This window comes from Pinus tabuliformis, chromosome 1_1 (genome assembly GCF_031772625.1).
Source record: "Pinus tabuliformis cultivar Carrire ecotype Pingquan chromosome 1_1, CPIR1, whole genome shotgun sequence".
Taxonomy (NCBI): domain Eukaryota; kingdom Viridiplantae; phylum Streptophyta; class Pinopsida; order Pinales; family Pinaceae; genus Pinus; species Pinus tabuliformis.
This window is the reverse complement of record NC_142297.1, coordinates 320,546,176-320,562,391: the sequence shown is the minus strand read 5'-3', so window position 1 is coordinate 320,562,391 and position 16,216 is coordinate 320,546,176. Positions and strand designations below refer to the sequence as shown.

The window sequence follows — 16,216 nt, the reverse complement described above, 5'->3', positions numbered from 1 at the left end:
TTCTCTTTCTTTTGTTTCTTATTTTTAGCTCTATCTTCTTCTTCTTTTTGGACAGTTTCTTGAATTTCTATTGTAGGGGAGTCTTGGACTGTAATGTTCTTTTCTTTCCTCCTACTTTTCCTTGGAATCTTTCGTGGACTGCTTCCAGAGGCCTCAGATGGCTCTTGGAAGTAGTTCCTTGTCAAGAATTGCTCCCAAGTATCCTTAGTTTTCTTTAACTGGTCCTCAATAAGAATCTTTATGAATCCATGATGGTAAAGATGAGGTTCAATGTTGCCTATGTGTTTTTGAACTGTAAAACTCATCTTTTTCAAACTTAATAGCAGAAAATGAGGCAAATTAAGAGTGTGACCCTCTATGAAATTCATCATCAGTCTGGCATGATACATATACATAGAACCAAAACGACCTTCACACTTGATAAATTTCTCGATGACTAACAGTAAACTAGACCATTCCTCTTTTAGTGAATGAACAGGGATGCCTCTTGTAAATACGATGGTATCCATACCTTAGTTTTGTAGCATGATTCTCCATATTTGATCATCCACACTTCTATTTTTAAACCACCTTTCACCTTCTTGAGGTAGGCCTGTGGCAGCTGCTATTGTGGCCTCAGTCACTGTAAACTTTAAGTCTCCAACCTCCACTGTTTTTCCATCAAAAGACCGCGCAAAAGCTTTGGTCACCTCCTTGTTATGCCCTTTAAACTTTTGGATAAATCATAGCCATCTGGCTTTCTTCAGCGATTCCTTAGTTTGAGGATAACCCTCCAAGTATTTCGGTCCTTCTGGCTCGGCTCTCAGTAATTTTCCCATCTGTTGTTTTAAATTCCAACTGAGAGTTCTTCTACGTGTGAGGGTTTAGAAAAAAAACGGCTTTGTTACAGGGTTTAGGATAGACTGTAGTGACTGCAGTAGGGGTTTTAGGATGACTTTAGTGACTGCAGTCAGAAATGGAGAACAGGGAATGGAAGTACCCAGATTACCGAAAGAACAGAGGGTGAGCAGCAGTGAACAAGTTTAAAATGTGGATGCATGCGAGGAGTATGGTATTAGTGGAGTGGTAAACGAGTGGAATAACGGCGGGATTCTTTCGAATCGGGTGACTCTGTATGGAATTTTTACATGTCTCAACAGACGGCTGCGTAAATTATGGCTAAGAAGAGCCGTAACACAATAGGTCATGTCTCAAGAGTACGGGTAATAAATAGAAGTGCAGTCAGTCTTGAGTTTAAACTCGGAATAATCATGAGACCGTTGGAAAATGAATGCAAGGTGTGTGGAGTGATATCGGGGAATAGGAGTGGTAGTGGAGCTATCGTATCAAATCATTGCACATAGTAGAACTTGTTATGGTTTAATAACTATGCATAATTACGACTTATGACTATTGTTTGGTTTAGATTTTTGTTCAGGAAGCTGCGGAAACTTGTCAGTTTCCACAGCTAGCATAGGTTTCCGCAGCCAACACAGGATTCTGCAGCTATTTTGTTAAAAGCTATGCTACAGGTGTCCTATGAAGAAATGAGCCACATGGGCAAGCTACAGGTGACGGGTACATGGAACGTGTCCCTTCAAATCAGCCAAATCATCCATAGAAGGTCACGGTCAACAAGGGTCAAAGGCAAATCCAACCAAGGATTTTAGCGGTGGCACATCTCTGTTTTGAGCACGTGAACGTTTACGTGGCACAGTCCTCAGCCCACGAAGACACCGGCATACCTGGAGATCATCCCCGTAACCTGCTACCACTCCGAAGCTTTAATAGACATGATGACAATTACACTAGATCTCGGCTGAGGAGATCTACGTGTCCTTGGCAACACAGTTAATAGCATAGGATTCAGTTAGTTAGTTTCAGTACTCTTTCATTATAAATAACGCGTTGATGAACGCTGTGTAGAAGCTGATGATGAAGATAGGGAATAAAAGTATCTTCATTATCAACCCACTCATTATCTCCTATTTCTGTAATTGCTTTTGCTGGAGGATACAAATTGAATTTCTTTGTCGAATTACCATCAGAAATATACATATCCCCAGACCTACAACTGATGAAAGCATCGGCTGTGGCTAGCCAAGGTCTTCCTAAGATTAATAGTTGTACTATGCTGGATATTTTGATAAAAAATAAAATATAAAAAAATGGAACTCAGTTGCTTTGATAGGTTCAAATTGTCCAAAATCGACTGGTTATGGTTTGTAGTGGTCCCCAAAACACTGTATCCTGTTTTAATAAGGTTTTGCATCTTAGCTGCGGAAAGTGCCCTGATTCCGCAGCCAGTTGAGAATTCCGCAGCTGTTTCAAGGTTTAGCAGGTTACAGGCATCCAATGAAAAAACCGACCAAATGGGCATCTTTAGAATTGTCCCGACATGGATCCTATCCTAGTCACCCAGCTTAGATCGATGAAAAACCAGCATAAAACCTCAATCAAAGTCCTATTTTTAGCATGTTTTTCTTGAAGTATTTGCTGCCTGAAATTGAAAATCATTAATCCTTTTTATAAAATTTTACAATTTCAGAGAAAAAAAAAAAGAGAGAAAAACAATTTATGGCTATCTTCAATCCTAGCTTCCACTGTGGCTTCAACAAAAAAAAAAAAAAATATGCCTCCCTGATCAAGCTTTGGCCTTAAAACGAACCTGCAAAAGCATTACGTCTCCTTTAGTTGTTTTTATGTCTCTTGTAAACAGCAGCATCAAATCAATTCTTTCATCTCTGTGTAGGCTCTGAAATTAGAGAGAGAGCAGCAATATGCAACAACATTGTGTACTGTTTATCCCTGTGCATGCGTTTTTTTTGGTTTGTTTGTTGTGTAGACAAAAATCAGCAGAAATATAATGATCATAACAAGGGAGACCACCCAATTCCTGGAAAATCCATTCTTGAATGCACGACTCCTATGGTCTTTATTGATGATATCTTTGCCCCGTAATACACTCCACAACAGTTTCATGTCCACTTTGTATGGATCCCTCATGCTGCCAATAAGTCAAACCAATGCATCGCTGACCTTGCAATATGATTTCCATGGCTTCAACATGTCAATTGTTCTTAGTCCAACAACTTTAATTCAACATCACAAACCCCATGCGAAGTCTCTCAGTCATGGTTTTGTTCAGTGATTCCTCACTCTTCTTTATGAAATGGCTTCGTGACTCTTCAAATAGTGCGTTCTTTATTGGTGTGTCTTTCCTGTGGTTGGATTGGAATTTCTTGTCTCCCACATAGATTTCCAATAAGGATCAACAATGTGCACACTACCACTGTCAAAACAAAGATGTATTGTCTTACCTCTGATTCAATCTTACAGCCGAGTGCAACAAATGCAGAACAGTGAAAAAAAAAATCAACACAGGAAAAACGTAAACAGCAAAAAAACGTCAAACTTCACACGCTCTATTTGCCCAAACGGAGGCGAATTTAAAGAAAATAAAACATGGGTTTTTTCGCCAGTTGAGTTAATTAGATAACCCAGAAACCGTTTGAAGAGATTTGTGGCGGTCTGGGAGAAATATTTGTGCAGTTAAGGGGGTGCTTTCTCAGTTTCCGCAGCTAGAAACCATTTCCGCAGCGAGAAGCAGTTTCTGCAGCCAGAAACAATTTCCGCAGCAAACATCACTCTGTTTTCAAAATTCACAGTCAACTGTTAGTGCCATAATCATGAAATGCAGGTGTAATTGAGCTAAAGACATGGGGCATCTCAAAGACATCAAAGAAGAGCAATTGGTTAGAAGCCTTGAGCTAGAAATGACAAACTTTCCAAAGGTATGATCAAAAATCTTTATCAAATAACAATACAAGTCGTAATTATGCATAGCTATTAAACCATAACAAGTTCTATTATGTGCAATGATTTGATACGATAGCTCCACTACCACTCCTATTCCATGATATCACTCCACACACCTTGCATTCATTTTCCAACGGTCTCATGATTATTCCGAGTTTAAACTCAAGACTGACTGCACTTCTATTTATTACCCGTACTCTTGAGACGTGACCTATTGTGTTATGGCTCTTCTTAGCCATAATTTACGCAGCCGTCTGTTGAGACGTGTAAAAATTCCATACACAGCCACCCGATTCGAAAGAATCCCGCCGTTGTTCCACTCGTTTACCACTCCACTAATACCATACTCCTCGCATGCATCCACATTTTAAACTTGTTCACTGCTGCTCACTCTCTGTTCTTCCGGTAATCTGAGTACTTCCATTCCTTGTTCTCCATTTCCGACTGTAGTCACTACAGTCATCCTAAAACCCCTACCGCAGTCACTACAGTCTATCCTAAACCCTGTAACAGAGCCTTTTTTTCTGAACCCTCACACGCAGAAGAACTTTCAGTTGGAATTTAAAAAAACAGATGGGAAAATTACTGAGAGCCGAGCCAGAAGGACCGAAATACTTGGAGGGTTATCCTCAAACTAAGGAATTGCTGAAGAAATCCAGATGGCTACGATTTATCCAAAAGTTTAAAGGGCATAACAAGGAGGTGACCAAAGCTTTGGATATTTTGGATAAAGATTAGATAGGGAATAAAAGTATCTTCATCATCAACCCACTCATTATCTCCTATTTTCGTAATTTCTTTTGCTGGAGGATACAGATTGAATTTCTTTGTCGAATTACCATCAGAAATATACATATCCCCAGACCTACAACTGATGAAAGCATCGGCTGTGGCTAGCCAAGGTCTTCCTAAGATGAGAGGATGTCCTCCTAAATTACTCTTGGGAGTTAAAATCATGAAATCGACTGGATATTCCCAAGAGTCTAAGGAGACTGAAATGTCTTCTAATACACCATCTGGTTTAATAATTGATCGATCTGCAAGTTGCAGTAAAGTAGGTGTAAAGAGAAGATTAGGAAGTTTCAGCTGTTCCATAGTCTGTCTACTAATAATGTTGATAGCAGCCCCTAAATCAATCAAAGTATTTGGAATTTCAACCCCATTGATATGTGTTTTGACAATTGGACTACCGGGATCTACATACTTCTGCATAGTAATTTTTCCCATCATGATGTATGCAATTTTCCCTACCAGGTGGATTCTTCTTGTGTCTCTAGGTTTTCTTCCTGGCCTTTTAAGACTTAACTCCTTTATTGTTTTTGCTAGAATAGAAATCTCTTTGATGGCTTGTAACAAGGGAATCTTGATACAGACATTCTTCAGTTTATCTAGAAAATCATAGTCAAGCAACAAGATTTGTTTTTCCACCCCTTTGTCAATTTGTAATCTTTCAGGAAAAGGAGGTGTGGATGAAGATACAGGTTGCTTAACTATAGGAGTTGTGGGGGTTAGCTCTTTTTCTTTTTCTTTCTGAGTGTTTGGGTTTTGAAGAGATGCTTCAAAACCCTTATTGGCTTCAAGAGACTCTTCCTCAGAAATGCTTTGATTTTGGGCATCTATAGAAGGTTTATCTAGAACTCTACCAGATATGAGTTGTACATCATTGAGAGGAACAATCATATAGGCAGGAAATTGTTGACCTTCTATCATGTAAGCATTTTGAGGGTTTTTATTATTGGGGTTTGGCAATGGCTGAGAAGGAAGTTGATTTGACTTCTGTTGGAATGGAAGCAAGAGTTGAGAATTTGGGTTTTGTTGAGAAGGATGTTGTTGTTGAAATGGCAATGATAGTTGTGGGTTTTGATTTGGAAGTTGTGGAGCTTGTTGGTTTTGAAAAGATGGAGGATATTGATAAAATTGAGCAAATCTCCCATAAGGATTTTGCATACCTTGTACCCATGATTGAAAAGGATTCCGAGGTTGGGACCAAGGTTGTTGCCAAGGATTCAAGTTTGGTGGGGATTAAAAGTTCATAGAGTTGTTAAACCCTTGATTTTGTTGCCCCTGCCAAGGTGTCCTTGCAACAAAACATAGAGACTCAATTGTATTTGGATCTTATTGAAAGACAGCTTTGAGCCTAGGAATTGAAGGACAATCCTTGGTCTCATGATTCTCTGAACAGATCACACATGTTTCTACAACTTTCGCATCCAAGGGACATTCCTTGAGAGCATGTTTTTTTCTACATTTTGGTCAAAAGATGGCTAAAGCTTCAGCTTCTGCTTTCTGCTTATTGTGGATCTTAAGAGTGTCTATTTTCTCACTAAGACTCCCTAAGATACCAGTTTTAAATTCATCAAGCATGTTGCCAATCTCAGCCCTACTTATTGATCTAGTTGCAGATCTGTTTTCTCTGATGAGAGAAGGATCTCTAGGCCCTTTTCCAGTTTTAGATTTTCCTCTTGAGAGATGGACACACAGTTCTGCTATATCATGAAGTGGAAGTTGAGATATATCTCCTTTTCCCATCATGTTCAAAATATCTATCCATTCATCTCTAATAGCTTTTAATAGATGGGCTTTCAAGGTCTCCTCATCTAAGTTACTCATTTTTGCTCTTTTCAGGTTGTATTGAAATCTTTCAAGTAAATCCTCCAAGTTTTCATCTTCTTTTTGTACCATTTTGAATACCTCATCCTTGTGATTGGTGGGCATACAATAGTCCAGGTATCTATCCAAAAATGTTTGTTTCATATCATTCCAAGTCCTAATGGATTGAGTGAGTAATCCCATGAACCATTTCAAAGCTGCTCCTTTCAATGTTGAAGGAAATAGTTTGAGTTTTTTAGAGTCTTCCAGATAATCATAGGTTCGACACATGACCTCAAACTCAAATAGAAATGTTTCAGGATCTTCATTTCTTAACCCATGAAAGTTTGGGAGGACAGATGGTGAAATATTTTTCATTGTTGCTCGAGAATCCTCATCGACTATAGGAAATCTGAATGAGTTATCTCCATCCCTATTTCCCCCATTGTTACCTCTACCTCCTCCATTATTTCCTCCTCCTCCTGCTCCACCTCTACCTCTACCAAATCCATTTACTCCCTCTTCTGTCATGGTAGTTTTCTCAGAGATTTCAGAGTCCTCTGGTTCTACTAATGGCGAACGAGGAGGAATTTCTCCCTCTTCTTCCTCAGGTGATTCTACTTCTTCAATTACAATGTGTCTCCTTGTAGAAGAAAAGAAATGATCTATTCCTAATTCAGATTCGATGGATGGTGTGGGAGAGTCAACTACTGCCTCTTGAATTCCAGGAATCCTAGGGCTAGGAGATGATGGAGGTGTCTCTTGTCTATTCCTTGAAGTAGAAGAAGTTGTAAAAATCGAACTCTTGGCTCTAGCTAAAAACCTTCCCCTAGAGTCTCTTGCTCTATGCATGTCCTTTTTTTTTTGTTCTTCAAGTCGGGCTAATAACTCTCTTTCTGATCTTCCAGGTCACTCTAGGTGAAAGAAGAGAGCATACTCAAGAAACTATTAAACCAATAACTTTCTCTTTTCTGATCCTCCAGATCACTCTAGGTGCAAGAGGAGAGCATACTTTGAGAGGTTATCAATTTTCCTTCCTTGAAATTTTCTTGTGTTTTTTTTTTTAAGAAATTGGCTACCTAATTTCACTTCCCCGGCAACGGCGCCAAAATGTTTGGTCAATTTAGTGTGTTCTAAATTGCTATTTAAAATGTCAATCCGGGGTTCGTAAACTGACGAAGTGAAGTGTACTATATGTACTAGATAACCATTTCCTTAGTCTTTTGTCGTTTTTGAGTTTTTTAGTTTGTTTTTGGATTTATCTTTCCCTAATGTGTGATGGCAAAAATGAAAGTTAAGTATGGATGGTGATGGTGATTTCTACAGTGATTTTCCAAAAATTAAAAGTGCTCAAAAAGAAAGCTTTAAAACAACTGTAATGAAATCAATTCTTAAGAGGAAATCAATGTATTAAACGGTGAACTAATGACAATGGCCCAGTATCCTTGCTGCTGAATGACAAAGAAAGTAAAAAATGAAATTAAAGCAACTCAAACTAAAAGCAAAGCAACTAATTCACACTACTTCAACTCTTCAGATCCTTTACCCTTGAGCTCAATCTACCTTGTGGGAAGCAATCATGAACAAGTCAAGCAATATGATATCTAGATGGCAAGAAATTAAATTGCAGAAGGGAAACTAATCACACTACTTCAACTCTTCTGATCCTTTACCCTTTAGCTCAATCTACCTTGTGGGAAGCAATCATGAATAAGTCAAGCAATATGATATCTAGATGGCAAGAAATTAAATTGCAGAAAGGAAACTAATCACACTACTTCAACTCTTCTGATCCTTTACCCTTCAACTCAATCTACCTTGTGGGAAGCCGTCATGAATGAGTTTAAGCAATATGATAACTAAATCACACTACAATAAGTAATATTCTGATTCCTTACTAATAGAGTCACTTGACTATAGAAAGAAACCATAAACTGATGAGTAGTATGATGTCCAAGTAACAGAAAAATAAATAAGCAAATCACAACTTGAAAAAGAACATTGTTGGAATTAAACTTCAGAAAATGAAAGTTAGCAGGAAGGACAAGATGATCTCATATGTCAATAGTTATAAAAAAGATGAAAATTTTCCTGGGCTGCCTAAGAAAACCTACAGAAAAACATTGATCAGCTGACAGCTATAAAAACGGAAGTGAGCATGTAAACGATAGTGAATTTAAAAACATCTAAGCAGCGTGTTATATACAAGCTAATATTATGAAGAAAAAAACATAATGAAAACAACTATACAGGGCTTTAGTGCGCAGGGGCCCTCTGCCACCTCAGCCAGTCAATGAACAGTCACAATAACGAGCTCAGCAAAGTAGTCTTCTCATGTATTAAAGCAGCAGCAACATATATAAAACAAAGTACAATGGGGTGCTAATAGAAACAGTTCCAAAAATTACATCGAAAAGCCTCTGCACAGCATTCATCAACGCGTTATTTATAATGAAAGAGTACTGAAACTAACTAACTGAATCCTATGCTATTAACTGTGTTGCCAAGGACACGTAGATCTCCTCAGCCGAGATCTAGCGTAACTGTCATCATGTCTATTAAAGCTTCGGAGTGGTAGCAGGTTAGGGGGATGATCTCCAGGTATGCCGGTGTCTTCGTGGGCTGAGGAATGTGCCACATAAACGTTCACGTGCTCAAAACAGAGACGTGCCACCGCTAAAATCCTTGGTTGGCTTTGCCTTTGACCCTTGTTGACCGTGACCTTCTATGGATGGTTTGGCTGATTTGAAGGGACACATTCCACGTACCCTTCACCTGTAGCTTGCCCATGTGGCTCATTTCTTCATAGGACACCTGTAGCATAGCTTTTAAGAAAATAACTGCGGAATCTTGTGCTGGCTGCGGAAACCTGTGCTGGCTGCGGAAACTGACAAGTTTCCGCAGCTGCCTGAACAAAAATCTAAACCAAACAATAGTCATAAGCATAGTCAGAAAACCATGTAAAAATCTCTTTTTAGACTATAATGCAATGATTTTAACAGCTTCGTGGATGAAGTAAGTGGAAAAAGAAGGCTGGGAGGGTGTATAGGAAGGTGCAGGTTTGAGGCTCAACAGGGATCCCACTCAAGTGTTGCTTCTAGCCCTTTGTCTTCACCAATGTCCTCTACTGGAATTTTACCTGGTTCCTCATTAACAAATACCAAGCAGCTAGACCCATCAAGTTCATATCAAGCTGGCTCATCTAGTTACCGTCCTATGTATCCACTTTACACTGGACTACCCCATACGGAGAACAATGTGCAAATTCTCCTTACCCTCCATTTTCTGGGGGGCAACCATATGTCGGTATGTTGTCATTATTAGGTCAGCCTGGAATGATTGTCTGTTAATTGCAACCAACCATGCCCATTCAACCTAGGCTTATGTATCCATCACAACCTATGCAATCTGTCTCATCCATACCTACAACACCTATTGTTACAACTTTACCACAATCACGAGCTCAGATTGTTGTATCTCAACCTGTGCAAGTTGGCCCTTCAACCTCAGACCCCCAAGTTTCAGGTATACAGATCCAGCCTTCTCATGAAGTTTTACAACAACCACTTGTGTCTGGAGTCCAACAACTTCAGGCTAGTTTACCTTTTACCGGAATGACTTAGACTTACACTCGTTCAGTGTATTTACAACCTGGTCAACCTTACATTGGTGGGAAACAACAACCGTTAAATCAACAACCGTTGTACCAACAACAATAACAGTTGATTCAATAGCCTTGGCCGCCCCAATATCAACAACAACAATTCCAGCAACACCAACCTGAACATGGACTTGGAAAACAAGATTATGCTAGGTTGGGTCAGCAACAAGTTTATCTAGGTCCTGATTAGTAAGCCTATGCTGGGTTTGGACAACAACAAATGTATCCCGGTGCTCAACAAAAACCTTATGCCGGATTTTCTCAACAAACTTACCCTTATCAAGGTTACCAGCAATAGATGTCTTATGCTAGTATGCAAAGGCCTATTTCCCAGGCAATCATATCTTACCCTATATATGCACAACTTGACCTTAATAGATGGTTGCATTTCATTGTGACAGTTACATTACCATATCTAAACCCACTCACCAGTGACCCAATTCATTATGCACCTTGGTGGCTAGTGATTCCTCATAAGTTACCCTTCGATATTCCAAAATTAAATGAAAACCTTGGAGAAGACCTGTCAAACCATGTCATGACTTTTCATTTATGGTGTTTATCAAACTCCTTGAATGATTATTCTGTTAGACTACGTCCTTTCCAGAGAACGCTTACTGGTCCAGCTGCAAAGTTGTACATTGAGTTACCACAAACTTCTTTTGATAACTTCACTGCCTTAGATACCACGTTTTTAACCCACTTACAATTACCCATACAATATGAGACTAGAACGGAACTATTAACCAACTTTAAACAGACTACTGCTACTCATATCTCTGATCATATTCACGAGTGGCATCATCATCATAAAATGGTTAAAAATTATGTTCATGATCATCTTTTGGCTGAGTGGTTTATAAAATCCTTACTTCCATCTATCACTGAGGATGTAGCGAAAGGTGGAGTTGTCACTAAAGAGCAAGTAATTGTTCGTGCCCAATATTTGGATTTGATTTATACACAGTCTAGAAAGATCTATGACAAGATCCTGAATGCACCCCAACAAGCTTTCACTATTCCTCCTCCACCATCGAGTAAGGAATCTCATGCCAGTGACGGTGTGATTTGTTCTTTAAGCACACAAATGGTAGGTAAACCATCTGCTCAAACACTTGCCATTTCCAATCAAACTACAAATGCACCTGATAACACTCTTACTTCCGAAATCAATGTCATTTCATATGATGAGGGAAAGAATGAAAAGAAACTAGGAAGTAAGAAGAAGGGGAAAATCAAGAAGAAACAAAATAACTTCCCTCAAGAGAATTCATCTGATTCCTCTCCTTCGGCTAGGAAACCTCGTTACCCATGTTTGATCTGTAACGATGAGAATTTTATGCGAGATTGTCCTCACTGCTCCAAAGTCTCAAAGCTTATGAAGACTTCTAATACATCTGTAATATTGACTGATCCTTTTCCAAAACTGGAGACAAATATTGTTGCTACAGACCATGCTTCCACCTCCCAAGTTCTTATGTTATCTGCCTCTAAGCCTAAAATTGAAGTTTCGGTGTCAACACGAAGTAAATATTATGGAAATCAATCGTCATCATCGAATAACTAGGCTGATCAACCTAACTCTTTGACTTCGACTTCAACTGATCCGATTCCACCACCTATTGCACCAGATTTAATGATAAAACCACCTAAGGGAGTTGTACATAAATCAACATTTAGCCCTCAAGATAGAGCTGCACATAATTATACTATAGTAGCAGATTTGGCTCAATCACCTTCTCCTATGTCAACTCTCAAAGTAATTTAGAACTATCCCTCCCAAAAGCAGGCTTTGTTGTCAACCATTGGTGGAATCGATCCAACTAATTCCAACCTTGTAGTTTTCAGCCATGTAGGTTATACACCACAGTTACTAGCGCAATTAGCATTCCTGATTCAAGTAAATGCCTTGAATAAAATTTCTTACAAAACCATTATTGACAAGGGGGAATCTACTTGTATTATGTCTATGAATTGCTAAAAAACACATGGCTCACCACCTTTGTCACATCCACCAATAATGTTAAAAACTTTTTATGGACACACATATATGCCTTGTGGAATATTGAGTAATCTGCGAATTGAACTAGGAGGCAAAAAAATAACTGATGAATTTGAGGTCGTTGACGGACCCCTTGACTACAACATTTTGCTAGGAAGATCGTGGTTTATGTTATGGCTACTATGGTTTCAACGTACTTCTGTATGATTGCATTCCCTCATAAGGGTGGAATCACAGTTATCGATCAACTTGCCTTCTTCGCCTCTAGTTCGTAGTATACTAGAAGCATTCCATTGGTACACATACCCCTGCTATCTCTTCAAAACATTAGCATAGGTATTTTTAAAGATCCTTCCCTAATGGGTACTTTTTCACTATCCTCACCATCAAACTTGGCGAAAGTGGCAAAATTTGAGACTTGCAACATGATATCTTCCACTTCATCTGACTTAAGGAAGATTACCAATAGCCTTTTTATTTGATAGTCATAATGAAACCATGCTGCTAAGCCCTATTAAGCTAGCATAGCAATCAATCTTTCTGGATTGCGCGATGAATCCAAATCCATTTTCATCAATTGTATGGGTATATCATTCTTTAGAATATGGTACTCCCTTCGATCCTTTTTCGCATATATTTTCTACTGATGAAGGAATCATCCAATCAGTAATGATGGAAGGAGAACCATGGGAAGATTATCATCATCGTTCCCATCTTCCAGATCACATAGAAGATTATTCAAATGAACTAAATCACCCTTTAGTTGTCTATTTCCATTCAAATTTTGTTTTCATAGATACAGTAGATTCTGAGCAACACCTGTCAAATATCGAAGAAACTATTTCTAACAATATTTCGACCAAACCTAACATTGTAGAAAACATTCATGTTGGAAAATCTTGTTCTCCATCAGAACTTGATATTTACCGTGCTCTCTTTCATGAATTTTGAGATATATTTGCATGGTCATACGAGGATATGCCAGGAATTGACTCTAGTATAGTTGAACATGAAATCAAAATGTTTCATGATGTCAACCCAGTGCGACAGCGCCTCCATCCTGTTCATCCAAAGAAGTTTGTTGCTATTAAAATAGAAGTTGAAAAACTTTTGCATGCTAGTTTCATTTACGACAACAACAATATTGTCCCTTATTTCTTCATGATGACAAAAATATTGGTATTCATCAAATCCAAATAAAATAAATCTCTAGCCTTCACCGAGCTTCTTTGCGACCTTCCCTTGAATACCATTAATTCAAAACCAGAACCATCAATTCTGGATGAGTCTCTGTACCTGATTTCGTCATCTAATGGTATGGAGATATATTGATTTATCTCCAGACCCAAACTTTTCGGCCTGATACCTCTCACTCGCAACAACAACATATCCAATATGAAGCCAAAGATTATCTAATCATTGGTGACAATATTTATCATTGTGGTATGGATACGATTTTACGAAGGTGCCTCACTCACCAAGAAGCCGAGAATGTTTTGAATGAATGTCATTCAGGTGCTTATGGTGGACACTTATCTGGTTATGCTACCATGCAGAGAATTCTCCATGCTAGTTACTTCTAGCCTTCCATATTCAAAGATTGCATAATTGCTGTTAGAAGTTGTCATGCATGCCAGATTTACGACCGTAAATCTATATTACCACTTGCACCATTCCATCCTGTCATCCTGTTGGACCGTTCTCCAAATGGGGAATTGAATTCATGACATGTAACCCCACCTCGGCCGGGGGGCATGGGTACATTATAGTCACCGTTGACTATTTCACAAAATGGGCCGAGGCGATGCCAACATTAAACAACAGTGGTGAGATGACTGCTCTTTTCTTTTTCAACCACATGGTTGCCCGGTTTGGTGTACCACAGGCTATAGTTATAGATCATGGGTCGCATTTTCGCAATCACATGATGGCTAAGTTAACTGCCAAGTTAGGACTTTCACATGATAGTTCTACTCCTTATTATCCACAAGCGAATGGACAAGTTGAGGCCATCAACAAAGTCCTGAAGAGAATGCTTGAAAGAATGATAGGGGTTCATAAATGAAACTAGTATTTGATCATGTACTCTGCCTTCTGGGCATATCGAACCTCGGTGAGAAATGCAATTGGATTCACATCCTTTCAGTTGGTGTATGGTCTGGAGGCAAACTTTTCGATACAATGGGATATTTCATCTCTCAAACTCACGATTGACTTGTTACCCGACACTTCTGAAGAAGAAGCATGTTTATTGGAACTTATCCATCTAGATGAAACCCATCATGAAGCCACATTGGCTAATGAAGTGCATAAGAAATGAATCAAGGCACAATATGACAAAAATGTCAAGTCTCGTTTTTTCTCAGAAGGAGACCTGGTCTTGCTTTACGATCAGGAAGGTGATAAACTTGGAGCAGGGAAATTTGAATCGCTTTGGATGGGTCCTTACATTGTCAAGCATGTTTTGGCAAAAGGTGCCTACGATTTGGTCGATTATGATTGAATTCCATTGTCGCAACCCCGAAATGGGTTGTACCTCAAACGTTACTATGCTTAATTGAGTGTAGTAAAAATCACTATATATATGCTTTAATTGCATGTGTGTGTGTCAGTGTGTCTTTTAGATTTTTTATGTGATTAAGTAATCCGCTTTTCATTTGTTGCAGATGTTTCAACCTTTAGAACCATTCGTTGGTTACGCCGATGGTCCTAGTCGTAGTATGAAAAACTTATCTTCTGCAAAATGGGCCATTTTCAATCCAAGTGGCAAGTTAGTGAGTTTTCAAGGGATTTGTATCGATTGATCGATGAACAATATAAATGAGTATAGCACATTGATTGAACTTCTCTATGATGCCATTTCACTCGGCATTCGCCAAATCATCATTAGGCTAGACTCACAACTCATCGTACTGGAACTAAAAAAAGTTTATACCATCTGAAACCCAACAATTCTTCGTATTTTCCTTAGAGTTCGTATTTTGGAAAGACATTTTGAGTACATTCAATATGAACATATTTCCAGAAACTTTAACACATTAACCGACTCATTAGCAAACTATGTGTTAAATAGACATTTGCCACACATGTAAAAGTAAATTTTCAATTCACATCATTAGTTGAATAGGATTTCATATAATATTATATAGAAAAACTCTAAAAGTAAAATAGATAGATGTTTTAAAAGCTTTTACAAAATTTGTGTCCAAGACATGTTTGGTCATCTGACCTAAAAACTCAAAATGCATGCAAAAACATCCTAAGTAGACCTAGTGATGCTCATGTAACAGGTCACAGCATAAGATATCATGTGCAAGAGCTGCATCCAATGGCCTAGAACACCAATAGTATGGCATTGCAACCTCATAGGTAACTCCTCGATCCGAACATCTGGAATACCAAGGGTCAATCCCTCTACATGATCTTGCAACTCTGCCAGTGTCTCGGCCTAATCCAAGTCCTAGAGAACTACTCTCCCAACATTTCTCTGTGCTAGCCCACCTGCCTCCTGTTGTTGCCTCATAGGTTGAATAGTACCCACATCTACGTGCATGAGAACGATTTTAGTTTAGTCCTGGAACATCAAAACATAAAAACATGTAGAAACTTAAAAATAAAAAAACATTTTGGCCAAAAAAAATTTACCTATAGCACCCCATCGAGCATCCACTGGTAGACTCAACTCTGGATCTCCACAAAAGTCCATCCCTGAATATGGATGCTCCTTGATGACAATGTGTTGTCGATCGAGCCAATTGAAGAATGCAATGAAAATATAATCGATGATTGACCGACATGTCTAGCCATCAATTTGACCCACCGTTACATCTTTGGATCTCTAAGACCAGCTACACCCATTGTTACATGCTGGGGTTGCATCAATGGAATTCTTTCTAAGGTAAAAGCAATTAAGAGTGATCCATAGCTAAAGTTCTTTGGCTTACCGCTCTTTACCTTTGTCAGTTGTTCTTTCAGTGAAGAAAGTACTGCCTCACACCAGTTGAATAAATTTGGCTCTAGACACTCAAGACCATTTCAGACTCCTATTATTTTTATCTCTGTTTCGTGTTGTTGATGTGGGATACATCAAGGCCCTCCTGCGACCAGTCACTTCTTGTCGACATCAGCACATTATCTAAGAATTTGACTTAGAAACACCCTTCCAC

At 38.8% G+C, this 16,216-nt stretch overlaps 1 pseudogene; it reads right to left on the bottom strand.

Annotated features, from left to right (window-relative positions):
* The window catches only part of LOC149212841 (pentatricopeptide repeat-containing protein At5g15010, mitochondrial-like), a 70,031-nt pseudogene that overhangs the window by 20,105 nt on the left and 33,710 nt on the right, over positions 1 to 16,216 (bottom strand).